This window comes from Neltuma alba, unplaced genomic scaffold, assembly GCF_004799145.2.
Source record: "Neltuma alba isolate B1F8T4 unplaced genomic scaffold, ASM479914v2 tig00012343_pilon, whole genome shotgun sequence".
NCBI lineage: Eukaryota > Viridiplantae > Streptophyta > Magnoliopsida > Fabales > Fabaceae > Neltuma > Neltuma alba.
The window spans coordinates 629390-642362 of NW_021636852.1; the positions used below are offsets into that span (position 1 = coordinate 629390).

General features: G+C 37.8%; 2 pseudogenes; one reads left to right on the forward strand and one right to left on the reverse strand.

Moving 5' to 3' along the window:
• Window positions 1-504: 504 nt before the first annotated feature.
• On the forward strand, window positions 505-1329 carry LOC114726167 (carboxylesterase 1-like; annotated as a pseudogene).
• A 3713-nt stretch (window positions 1330-5042) lies between these two features.
• On the reverse strand, window positions 5043-6284 carry LOC114726145 (carboxylesterase 1-like; annotated as a pseudogene).
• Between the last annotated feature and the right edge of the window lie 6689 nt (window positions 6285-12973).

A 12973-nucleotide genomic window follows, 5' to 3' on the forward strand; every position in this document is an offset into this window, starting at 1 on the left:
TTTCCACATTGCAGAAAATGAATCCGGACATATCGATTCCGTGAGAGCAAATTAAATTACAAACATAGTCAAGATCGTACGTATTAAACAAATTATATACCTAGTCATCATGTTATATAATACTACCTGTACTAATTATAATAAATAGGTATTACCTTTCTTAAAATATCCTTGCTAATCAAGTGTATTGGCTACAACTACCATTATGAGAAAGACTAACTTTAAAAAAATATATACAAATATGAGAGACAAAGTAGATTGGGATCTTGTATTTAAGATCAAAATAAAAGTCAAACGAGGTCTTATATTAAGGACAGGAGGTAGTATGCATTCAAGCAATTTAAAAAGAGATTGAATTTAGTTAATGACGTAATTTAATTCCATTTAACTGCAGAATTACGTAGACACATATGGTATGAATTATTTTAGTCAATAGTTTTGATTAACCACATACAACTTGCTTATTAAGCCCTCGATGAAGAAATCAAATGTCTGATCAGTCCAATGAGTCGTGAAGCTTTAGATGGATCGCCTATCAACTCTAAGGATATCACCATTAACCAATCAAACAACACCTGGGTTCGAATATTCCTGCCTCGCTAAGCTCTGGATAATCATCTCCCCAAAAAGAACAAGTTGCCACTTATCGTTTACTTCCATGCTGGTGGTTTCATCTCTTACAGTGCAGCTTCTCTTGTTGTCCACAACTTCTGTTCGAGGATGGCAAACGACATTGAAGCCGTGGTCGCCTCCGTGGAGTACCGCCTTGCTCCAGAGCACTGGCTTCCAGTGGCTTATGACGATGCGGTGGAGGCCCTTCACTGGATCAAAACCAGCCAAAAATAATGGGGCATAGCGCAGGGGCTACAATCGCCTATCACGGAGGACTGCGTGTAGCCGAAAAAGGTCGGGATCTTGAGCCGATGGAGATCAAAGGTCTGATATTGCGTCAACCATTTTTTAGTGAAACTCAGAGGACGGAGTCAGAAGTGAGGCTAGAGAAGAACCCTGTTTATCTAGTATGTGTGATGGACTTGATGTGGGAGCTGGCTTTGCCGGCAACCGCGATCACGAGTACTGTAATCCAACTGCCGGGGATGGGCCGGAGGAGATGGAGAAGATAAGGAAGGTGGTGGTGAGTGGGAATGAGGGGGACCCACTGGTTGACAGGGGAAGAGAGTTGACGACATTAATGGAGGAGAAGGGGGTGAAGGTGGTGACTGATTTGAGAAGGAAGTCTCTCATGGGGTTGATTTCTTTGGTGATGGTTCGAAAGCTACGCGACTCATTGGGCTTCTTAAACATTTCATTTCATCGTACGAGGTTTAAAAGCATTGTGTAACTACGCTATTCGCAATATGGTATCATCATGAAATGAATGTGACATACTTGAAGAGAGATGAATGTGACATGGTTTACGAAGCTGTTTTGTCATTGACCTTCTAATAGTAGTTTCTTTAATGGGTGAAGAACAGGAACCGGTTTCGATGCTTATCATTTTGATGAATATTATAAACTTGTTAGATTTGGATTATTTATATCTCATTTAGATAGTTTGAATTTTATTTCATTTTTATTTTTATTTGTTTAAAATAATTATTTTAATATGGATAGAATCTAAAATAGAGATAATCTTTCAACTACAATTCTTTTAAAAAATATTTTTATTTAAAAACAATTAATTAAAGATTTTAAATCTATACTGTTTAAATTAGATATAGACCGTTTAAATTTGATGAGCTTAAAGTGCTCATCAAGGTAATGAGCTCTGAAACTGAGTTGGAAGAATTGAGGTTTCACAAGGAATAGAATTCAATTTTCTAAATTTGCTTCAAATTTTGGAAAGTTTAAATTCTAGTCGAGTATAGGAAAATTGGAAAACAGTTTCAGTGCTTCTTGTGATTATGAGTACCACGATACTAATCAAGTTTTAACCATTCAAATTTAATATAGACAGATGAGATTTTATATTTAATATTTTTTTAAAGAATGTTTTTCTTTAATAGGTACATAATCCAAAATAAATGTAATCTCTTAACTGTAAGTTTTTTAAAAAATAATTTGTTATTTAAAAATCACTAGTTAAAACTTTTAATTCTAAACCATTAAAACTATATTGGATAGTTTAGATTTCAACACAGCAATGAGCATCATGATGTTCATCATTAGGATTAGCAATGTAACTGATTTCATTTCAGTAAAATTAAGGCTTCCTTCTTAGTGGAAAAAAAGTAAGAGAGAACCATTTTGCAGGTACCTAAACTTTCTTTCAATTTTTAATATGGCACTTATAACTTTTTGGTTTTTGTAAAAATCCTTTAAGTGTCTTTTGTTATCTCTGTTAACCCCTATACTTCACAAAACACAATCAAGGGCCAACAGAGGAATTAACGTTGTTCAAATGAAATTTCTTCATCAACTTCAGTGACAAAGGAGGGCTTCCGTGGTAGAAGGGTTCAATTTACAATGTGATTTGGAGAGGTGTTGACGGAATTAAAACCTTATACAAACGGATTTTCTTCAACAGATTTGATCTCCGTAGTAGAGAGAGGTTAAAATCCAATTTCTTCATCAAAACTGAACTTCAGCAAGAGATGAGTGTTGAACAATCGAGGGGTTTGATTTGCAAAGCAACTTGGAGGAGAGGGCTTTGACAGAATCATAACCTTTTGGAAAGGGATTTTCTTCGACGGATTTTATCTCTACCATAAAGGGAGGATGGGTTCTCTGTTTTCACCTTCTACTATCCCGATTGATCGTGTGATTTGCTTCTCCCTTTGATGAGAAAGTGATTTAGATTGGATAGGTGAGATTTGTAATTTGTATGCAATTTGATTCTACAGTTAGTTGATTTTGCTTGAAGTTTTTGTCTTTTAAACTTTAGTTTGTCAGCTTCATAATTCCAGTTGTATGTGTATATTTATATGTGAAAAGGTGATTGAAATACGTACAAAGTAGCTACCCTTGATTTTAAGAATCATATTATTCAACATGTCCTCTTTAAAGTGCTACTCCAAATTAGTTCTGGCCGTTGCAAGTTTCATTGCTTAATGCAACTTTTATTTTTTCTTAACTGAAAGCAAATTGTAGATATTGAAAAATAGATTAATAGCTTCTAATTAGATTACAATGCGTTGCCCTCACAAATTACTAGTGGCGCTATCTTGGTTGCGTAGGAACAAAAGAGACGATGCTCTTTCTTCGTTCGTGCTTCTAGGTTTGCGTCTTTTAATTTTTTCCTTCATTATTTTCTTCTTTAACGCCGTTTATCTATCTGTTGAGTGTGTTTTGTAAAGTATAGGGGTTAACGGAGATAATAGAAAATACTTAAAGGATTTTTAAAAAAAGACAAAAAAAAGGGAATAGGTATTAAAGTAAAAAAGGAGAATTACAATCAAATCCCAATAAAAAGAAATAATTACTAAAAAATTCTAATAACAACCTATAATAACAATAATAACAAGTTCTATAATAAAAAATGATAACTTTTGTGATTTTTTTTTTGTTCTTTTAGAACTCATTGTAATTCGCTCAATTAAAGATTGAAGAAAAGTTTAGGTAGTTGTAAAATGATTTTCCCAAAAAAAAAAAACAATGCTAGCATTGGGCTTGGGACCTCGTGGGCCTGGAAGCAATATAAAGAAGTACTCAGGGGCCCATCTATAAGCTAGAATTATGCTTCAAAATGGTGCGGCAATCTCGTTGAGACTAGTTACACTCCCTAGTCCTTTTGACCAGAGGACATTCACTAGTTGTGCTATAGTCAAATCCCCTTGTTGAATAGATTGCAATTAAAATTAATTATTCTTAATTACCTTCTAAATATTTAAATAAAGACAGAGGGGAAAATGATGGGATAGAAAAAGGGGGAAAATTTGTTGCATATATAAAGAGCAGGATGGAAATAATTTGGCATTAAAATATTCTTTTAGTCGCCTCATTGCTTACAACACACACATAAATAGAATATAGGACGTTTCAACCACCTACCATATTATTTTGTCGTGTAATCATCAAGACTTGCCTTCCTCCTTCCTTCGATGCAATAATGGGAATTTTTTAATTTATATTCATGACACGACATCACCATGCGTAGCGTCAAAAAACATAAACTTGATTCCAATCCCCGAGAACGTGGAGATTGAAATCAAAACAAGTTAACAAGGAGAACCATGAAGCTTAGCTTCAGCTAGGGGTGTGCATGAGGCCCGCATGCCCAATAAGCCCGCCCGAGCCCGCAAGAAAAATGCCCAGCCCAACCCAGTAAAAAGCTGCCCAAGCAAAAATGGGCATCTTCGGGCCGGGCTGATTCACGGGCAGGGCAGGGCCGCGAGCAGGGTATGCTGCCCTGCCCATTTGGCCCTGCCCGAAAAAATATATAATTATATATATAAGATAATATTATTTCAAGCAATTATCTCTTTTATTTTAGCTAAAAAAAAGGTAAAATTAGAAAAAATGAAAGGAACATAAAAATTATAATTATATAAAAGAGCTAAATATCAAAATATAAGATTCAATATGCTAAATTACTCCAAGTCAAATGTTCTTCTTTTTCTCTTACATCCAATTTTTTAAAACAAAAAAAAATAAAACCACCTTTCAAATTTTGTGCTTTCACATGATTATAAGAATCCACCAACTATATGGATAAACTAAGAAATTGAAATACTGATTTAGCTTAATTATTAAATATTCTAATTATTAAATATATTTTTTTTACCTTCCATAAGAAATCAAAAGCTAAAGAATAAGACTACATAGGCCTTATATATATATATGAGTGATAGACTCATTCGTGATAATTTTTTTCCTCTCATTTGTCTCAAAACATGATAATTGATTTGTTTTTTTACATATGACATAGGGCATTGTGTCATTACGCTGGGCAGAAAAGCCCACCCTTGCCCTGCCCAAAATGGTTAGGGCTTCTACTGGGCAGGGCCGGGCAACGGGCTACAAAACGCAGCCCGCTCATCTTTCGGGCTGGGCATCGGGCAAGGGGCTTGCCCTGCCCAGCCCTGCCCATGTGCAGCCCTAGCTTCAGCCTAGCTTCAACACACAACGCCACGCACACACACAAATATAACTCTACCTATACAAGAAATGAAGATGGTGATCGATCAACCCCCCTTCTTGGATGAAGAAATGAAGCGTTTGAGGACTCCAATGAGTCGCGAAGCCACGGAGGGATCCACGAACTCTACGCCATGAGTTCCTTCTTCAACAAAATCAGTCACCACATTCACTCCCTTCTTCTTCATCATCTTCACCACTTCTCTGCCTCTGTCAACCAGTGGGTCCTCCCCATTCCCACTCACCATCACTCTCCACCCCGCCACCCTATCTTCTCCATCTTCTCCGGTCCACGCGCGCCGTCGGATTACAGTACTCGTGATCACGGTTTGCTCCTACTGGCAGAGCTAGCTCCCACAACAGGTCACTCGCACACATCGGAAATACTGGGTTCTTCTCTAGTCTCATTTCCGACTCCGTCCTTTGGGTCCCGCCGAAGCCGGGTTGATGCAATATCAGCCCTTTGATCTTTATCGGCTTCAGATCGTCCTGACCTTTCTCAGCTACACGTAGGCCTGCATGGTACGCGATTGTAGCCCCTGCGCAATTCCCCATCAAGTGGCAATTGGAATAGTCAACGAACTGCCTCAACCAGCCGTCAGGGCAGGTTTTGATCCAGTGAAGCGCCTCCACGGCATCTTCGTAAGCGGCCGGCAACCGGTGCTCCGGAGCAAGGCGGTAATTTACGGAGGCGACCACAGCTTCGATGTCAGTTGCCATCTTTGAACAAAAGTCATGGACAACGGTGGAAGCTGCGCTGTAATAGATGAAACCACCTCCATGGAAGTAAACGATAAGAGGAAGCTTCTTGTTGTTGGAGGGATGATGATTGAATAATTTGCGAGGCACAAATAATCGAACCCAGGTGTTGTTCGATTGGTTAATGATGAAATCCTTGGTCAGAACTGCGATGGGAAGGTTGGGATCAGAAGTGGCTGGTGTGTGTGGATCTTCAAGGGATAGAGTGACAATACCTTCAGGATTGAGTACAATTTGGAGAAGCTGGTGAGGATCAGGCGGTTCAGAAGATTTTGACATGATGAGAGAGTAAAGTCGAGGCTTTTTGAGTTACTGATTTGTTACAAAATGACTTTCCACATTGCAGAAAATGAATCAGGAAATATCGATTCCGTGAGAGCAAATTAAATGATAAACGTAGTCAAGGTCATACGTATTAAACATATTATATACCTAGTCATGTTATATAACACGCATACAAGCAATTTAAAAAGAGATTGTGTTTACTTGACCTAATTTAATTCCATTTAGCTGCAGAATTACATAGACATAAATGGTATGAATTATTTTAATCAGTAGTTTTGATTAACCACATACAACTTGCTTATTAAGCCGTCGATGAAGAAATAAAATGTCTGATCAGCCCAATAAGTCGTGAGGCTTTAGAGGGATCACCCATCAACACAACCCCATGAGTACCCTCTTCATCAAAATCAGTTACCACCTTCATGCCTTTCTCTTCCATTATAATAATGTGGCCAACTCTCTTCCTCTATCAACCAGTGGGTCTCCTCCATTCCCACTCACCATCACCCTCCATCCCACCTCCCTTGTGTTCTCCATCTTCTCCTACCAAACCCGGCGGTCGGATCACAATACTCGTGATCACAGTTTGCTCCCACCAGCAACGCACACTAGAAAAGTAGTACGGTAATTTAATTTTCTTAATTTCTTTAAATTAATTAACCAAATCATATATTAAGAACAAAAAGAAAGTAATATGCTGATAAATGCCAAGATTAACATTGGAGCCTCCTTGCATATTGTCATTAATTAGGTCAAATTATATATGTTAGTATACATGGCTGCCACAGCTCAAAAAAAGTTGTCGCGCTGGCCCAATGTTGTGAGCAAAGGAGAACAATAAAATAGGGAATATTGCTCTTCCAAGTTACTCAACTATCAGCTTCGCTAGTCAAATGATTTAATTAATAAGTGACTTGTGGCATCAGCAAGTTGTTGGTTAAGATGATAAGCAGTCTTATTTTCACAAGGAGAATAATAAAAATTCAAATTTTAGAAAGCACACTTATTAAGAGGCCTTTGACCTTAATGCTCTTGGCCAAACAGAGATTAATCTCAAGTCCAAAGTGACTTAGAAATATGCTAACTTATACAAAAATAATAATAATAATAATAATAAGTAACTTGTGACTCTACCTTATTCATAACAGTCACCCAAAAACTTTAGACCCCGACCTACGACGGCCCACTAATATTTTATAACATAGTCATACAATTAGGTTCAAATACCCACTAGAAGGAGTGCTCATATTTAGTATCTGAGTGTCTTGAATAAGATTGCCTCTAATAGAAAGATACCTATACTTGGAGGAAAAAATATTGCTAGTCATTTTATATTAGAATTCAAAGTTTTATAGTACAATATAATAGAAAGCCTCTGATATATAAACAGATCCGGATTACTGCCCATCTCTAGCTGAGAGACATTAGCTTATAAATAAAATGAGAGATATTTTGGTATTTTAATTCGAGCTATGAAAGGGGGTAGTTTTGTGTTTTTTATGATTTTTTAAAAAAATAATATTAAAACTGTACCTGAAATATCAAAATCGTACCTCCATGAGATTTAGGGCAAATTTTTATAAAGTTAAAATAATGATTTTAACTGGGGAAGTAAGAGGTGATTAGGAAAATTTTTTGGGAAAATAATATATTTTTATTTATTTTAATAAGCTAATTAGATAAAATTAACTTACCAAAATAAATATTTTCAACATATGAACATATTTACCTCAAATTTTTCTCCCAATTATAATTTCTTTTTTTAAGAAAAATATTTTAAACAATCTTGCCCTTAGATTGTCATATTAAAAATCTAATAGTCCTCAGTCCTATCATTAGATATAGGGAGAATTGTAATGAAGTCCCAAGGAAGGAAAAGAATTACAAAACAAGTTTCAAAAGTTGTCATTTTTCACTATAAAACTTGTCATTACAAGCTGCTCAGGTTGTTATTAGGACTTTTTAGTAATTATTTCTCTTGCTTGGTACTTAATTGTAATCCTCCCTTAGATATACACCCAGCCCATCTTGAAATAGATCGGAGTTCCCTCATAAACAAACAAAATGATCTCATGAAATGCATTTTTCCCATTGCAATTCCTAGAAACTTGTTTAAAATTAATTTTATTTATCAAATGACAATATTACCCTTACAATTTTTTTTTTTAAAAAAAAAACCTCTCTCCACCACCAGTCCTAACTTTCCTACCCACTAGCGATCAAAGCTTCAGCTATTGGAGAATTATTATTGATAGGAACGATCTTGGAGTTAATGACTACTTCCAAAACTAACAGCTTTAATTATATAAAGATGATAACAAAATCTTGGGCGATGACAACTAGTATTTTGAGTAGTTTGGTTTGAATTTTAAGTATTAGCTAAATGGCAAGGCCTCTTGTTCCTTTTCAAGTGGGGAGTACCTTGTCATGGCACTTGAAAAACTATAGTCCTTGTGGCAGAACCTTTAGGGGATGTTTGGATTTCTATTTAGACCTGTAAAAGTTCATGGCAATGTGTAACACTGAGGTTTGGGGCTTATTTGGGTTTTGTTGGTACCAGCTTCTAGGACAAAATGGTAGTGTGTTTTTTTTTTTTGGATGGAAAGGAATTGTATTAACAAAATGTATAGAACCAAAGTAGTCAGCTAGGCATTTGCATCAATTAGTTTACGTACATCACTAGCTTGAGTAATATGGTTAACCAGAGTACAAACGGTGTCCCTGAATCATTCATGAAAATATTTTTATTTATGTTGTCCCAAAGCTTCTAGATGAGAGTTCCAAAAATCAATCTCTAGTGTATGCCCATGCATCTTGGATTTAGGTTCCAGAGGAACCATTTCTTAAGTGGCCTTGTGTAGAAGGTTTGAGTCTGGGATGGTGTTAACAATTTTGACCAGTAGGAGGTCGTAAAAAAGGAAATTACTTTGGATGTGGCCTAAGTCTTCTGTACCAGTAAGGCAGAGTTCACAAGTTCCTTCAGTTGTTGTCATGCCTCTCTGTATATGCTTGTCATTGGTTAGGAGTTTATTCGTAATAGCTAGCCAAAGAAAAGCCCTTACTCTTTGTAATCCAAGCCATTTCCAGTGACTGCTTTGCTCAATCAAGTTAAGGGGAAGTGAGTCGTGATAGGCAAAAGCTACTATGAAATGTCCTGAAGGTGTTAAGTCCCAATAGCAAAAATTGGGCCCCTCATTAGCAGTTTGGGGTACTGTCACTGCAATTTGGATATTTACATTTGGAGGAAGGAGGTGTTGAAATCTCTCCCAGTGCCAATATCCTGAAACATCAACATAGTCATAAAGCTTTTGTTGACATTCCTCTTTAGATATCTTGGTGTAAGAGAGGAGTCTTAATGGTCACATATCACCTATCCAAGTATCAGACCAAAAAATCAGATTATTTGACCATCCCAAGGCTTCCATCTTAGGTGTAATTCAGCTTCATCCCAGACCTTGGCTATGCTTCTCCATGTATGGGATGTTGTTCTCATGTTGAACTTGTAATTAGTTTTGCTAGACCAATTGTATTTGGCTTTAACAACCTGGACCCGGAGTTGGTTCAGAGCGTTAACAAGATGGAAGGCCAACTTGGTGAGGAAGGCCATTTTGTCCCTGCAATCTTTTGATTCCTCCTCCACCATACGATAGCGGTTGACATATATTTGCCTATTTAACTAGGCTTGGTCTATGGTGATTAGCCTCGGATCCCTAAATAAAATTTCCAGTCAATTTCTCCATGGCTCGGTGGTAAGCGGCTAGAAGCATGGAGGTTTGCATCGGGTAAAAGGTCATATAACTAAGGACAAATTTGGCCAAGGTGATCTATCTAGCAAGTGAAAACGATTTGGCCTTCCAATTTGATAATTTCCCCTGGACTCTCTCAATGATATAGTTATAAGTATCCCTTAAAAAATAACAGAACACCAAGGTATTTGCCTAGCTGGTTAGTCTTTTAGAAGTTTAGGATTGGACAAATATGGTCTGCTTCACATCTAGTAACATTTTTAGAGAAATGAATTCTAGTCTTTCTTTGGCTTACCACCAGTCCAAAAGCCTCACAAAATTCACCTAGTGTTTTTTGGATTAATTGTAGTTGCGAGGGATTCATAGTGCCAAAAAGGATGAGATCATCTGCAAAGAAGAGGTGTGATAGCTTCGGTCCCCTTTTCCTAATTGGATTGTTTCCCATTTATTACTTTATACCTCATTGGTAATGGCTTTACATAAGACAAAAAGATATGGGGAGATAGGGTCACCTTGGCGAATATCCACTTTAATTGCCAACCATCCTTTCTTCCCATATTTTTGCTTCATTAAGTGGATAGCCTCTTGAACAATAATGATATTATCAATGATTTTACGCCCCTTGATAAAGCTGGACTGATAGGGTGGGATAAGGTGAGACATAAGGGGCTTCAGTCGTATTGCAAGGATTTTAGTGATTAGCTTGTAAGCTACAAAGCATAAATTGATTGGCTTGAATTCTTTAACAGCAGTGGAAGGTCAATTTTGGGGATAAGGGTAATAAGAGTGTTATTCAAGTTACCCCAAGGTTTCCACCATTGAAAAAATCATGGATCATTTTGTGAAGAGATTGCCCCACTATTTTCCATTGGCTTTGGTAGAAAAGGGCATGTAAGCCATCATGTCCTGAGGACTTGAAATTGCCCTGTACATGATTTCTGCAGCCAAAGGAGCTCCTCCTGAAGGCAAACTTCCTCATATTCAGTCTAAAGCTTCCGATTAAGAGTAAGTAGAGAAGAAGAGGAAGGACTATCTTTAAGGGCTTGCTACACACCAATTAGGTGTGCTACTAGCTTTCGCTTTCTAGTGCCGATATGCCCAAACTAATCTTTGTTCCATATTTTTGCTCCATCAGTGAAGTTTAAGATGTTCTTAGAGAGGGATTTTTTTGGTTTCCAGACTTCTTGCACAAGGCTCTGGAATTAAGGGTGAGTAAGCCAAGCTACAAGGAATCAAAATGGGGGTGGTGTATGTGGAGTAGTGTTGACTTCCACAGAGATCTTCAAAGGTTGATGATCTGACTGGATCTTCGGGAGCTGCCGGACTAAAGTATTGGACAAATTTTGGGGCCATAAAGGATTGATTAGGGCTCTGTCCAATCAGGTGAAACGAGGCCTTGTAAAGCCTAAATCAATGAAGCAGCAAGCTTAGATGAATTGTTGGAAAAGCGAGCAACCACCTCTACTTGTCCCATTATTGGACTGTCTCTCTTGGGCTTTCAACATAGCATTAAATTTAGCCACTAGCATCCACAATTCTTGGATAAAGGCATTATGATTTTTAAGGTCAGACCATAACTTGGCGTGGATAGTGGAAGAAGGACTGCCATAGATGGTAGTGAGGAGAAAGAAGGTGTTACCATTCATAAGCCTCACTCGAGTATGAATAAACTACCAATGATTTTGGATGATTTCAACTTTAAGATTATCAGACCAAAGCAACCAAATGCCTCCTGAGAATCCACAAGCTTTGACTCAATGAGATTTACACATACAAATCCTCTTGATGACTTTATCTGCTGGAAATCTCAAAATTCGTGGTTCGAAAAGAATCACTAGGTTGGGCTTATGCTCCTTTATATGAGATTTTAAAATAGAGTGGAACCTACTCTTGGCTGTACCCTGACAATTCCATACGAGAGTAATCATAAAGGAAAAGGCTAGTGCCTCTCAAGTCAAGGGGCTTGGGAAGGAGGTTTTCTTTATTATTTTTTGGGCCTTTATTGGCTTTAGGGTTAGGCTTGGACGAACGGTGGTTTTGGGGCTAGTTATGGGCTTTAAAGCAAGTTTAGGATTTAGAAGGGTTACTGTGGAATGCCTATGGGGTCAAGTGTGGAGTTCGAGGATGTAGAGGTGCGATATGCTTTTAACGTAAAGATTGTGTCTTTGGGTCAGTCAAGTTTAGGGGCTAGCTTTTTCTGAGGTTTGGTCTATTAGTTAGGCTTCTTCTTGGTGTGTTTTAGTGTCTTGGCCACAGGGTTATCACATAGTAGGGTGTGGGTTAGTACAAAACTAAGAGGAGTAAAGGGGCTGTCAACTTTCATTTTGGCGTCGCTAGTTCTACTCTGAATGTCATCAACCACAATCTCTTCCTTCCTGAGCAAGTTGAACCTCGAACCACTTCTATCGTGTGCAAGGTAGCTGTTGTCTGACACCTTTTTCTGCTTCTTAGTAAGCCTCCTGCCTAAGGGTAGCACTATCATCCAAGCCCTATAAGGGTTTATCTTGTTGACTATGTTTGTTGTGGGTGCACACACCGTCGACTCTTGGGGGTCCCACTCTTGGAGGATGACAGCTCCCCTGAGCCTTGGTTCATCTGCCTCAAGGGACAGGATTTAGTAAGATGTCTGTATCTTCTACAATGATAACATATGACTGGCAAGCCCTCAAATTCAATCAATAATGCTTTGCCATCTATCGTGATTTTGGATGTAAGGGGACTAGAGAGATCAAGGATGATGGCCATATGAGCAAACTTCCCCCTTTCTCCCATTTCTGTGTTGTAGTCGACCTTAGTAACTTATCCAAGGACTCTTTCAATAGCTCTGATAACATTTTTCTTGTAGTATTTGGTTGGGGCCAGGGATGCGGATCCATGCAACAACTTAGGATACACTATGGTTGAGTAGAGAGAACTTAGGATTCCAAGGGTATACTGTAAGGTAGTGCTCTACAATCATCTATGACCCTTCTGAAAGTATTCTGCAGTAATTTTGCTCATTGGAAAAGTTGGAAATGAAGCGTCCTCCTTCTAGGTCAGATAACCTGAATGGACTCGTGAACCGCCATAGGTATAACAAGTGAGTTCTCAGCTTGCGGTATCCAATA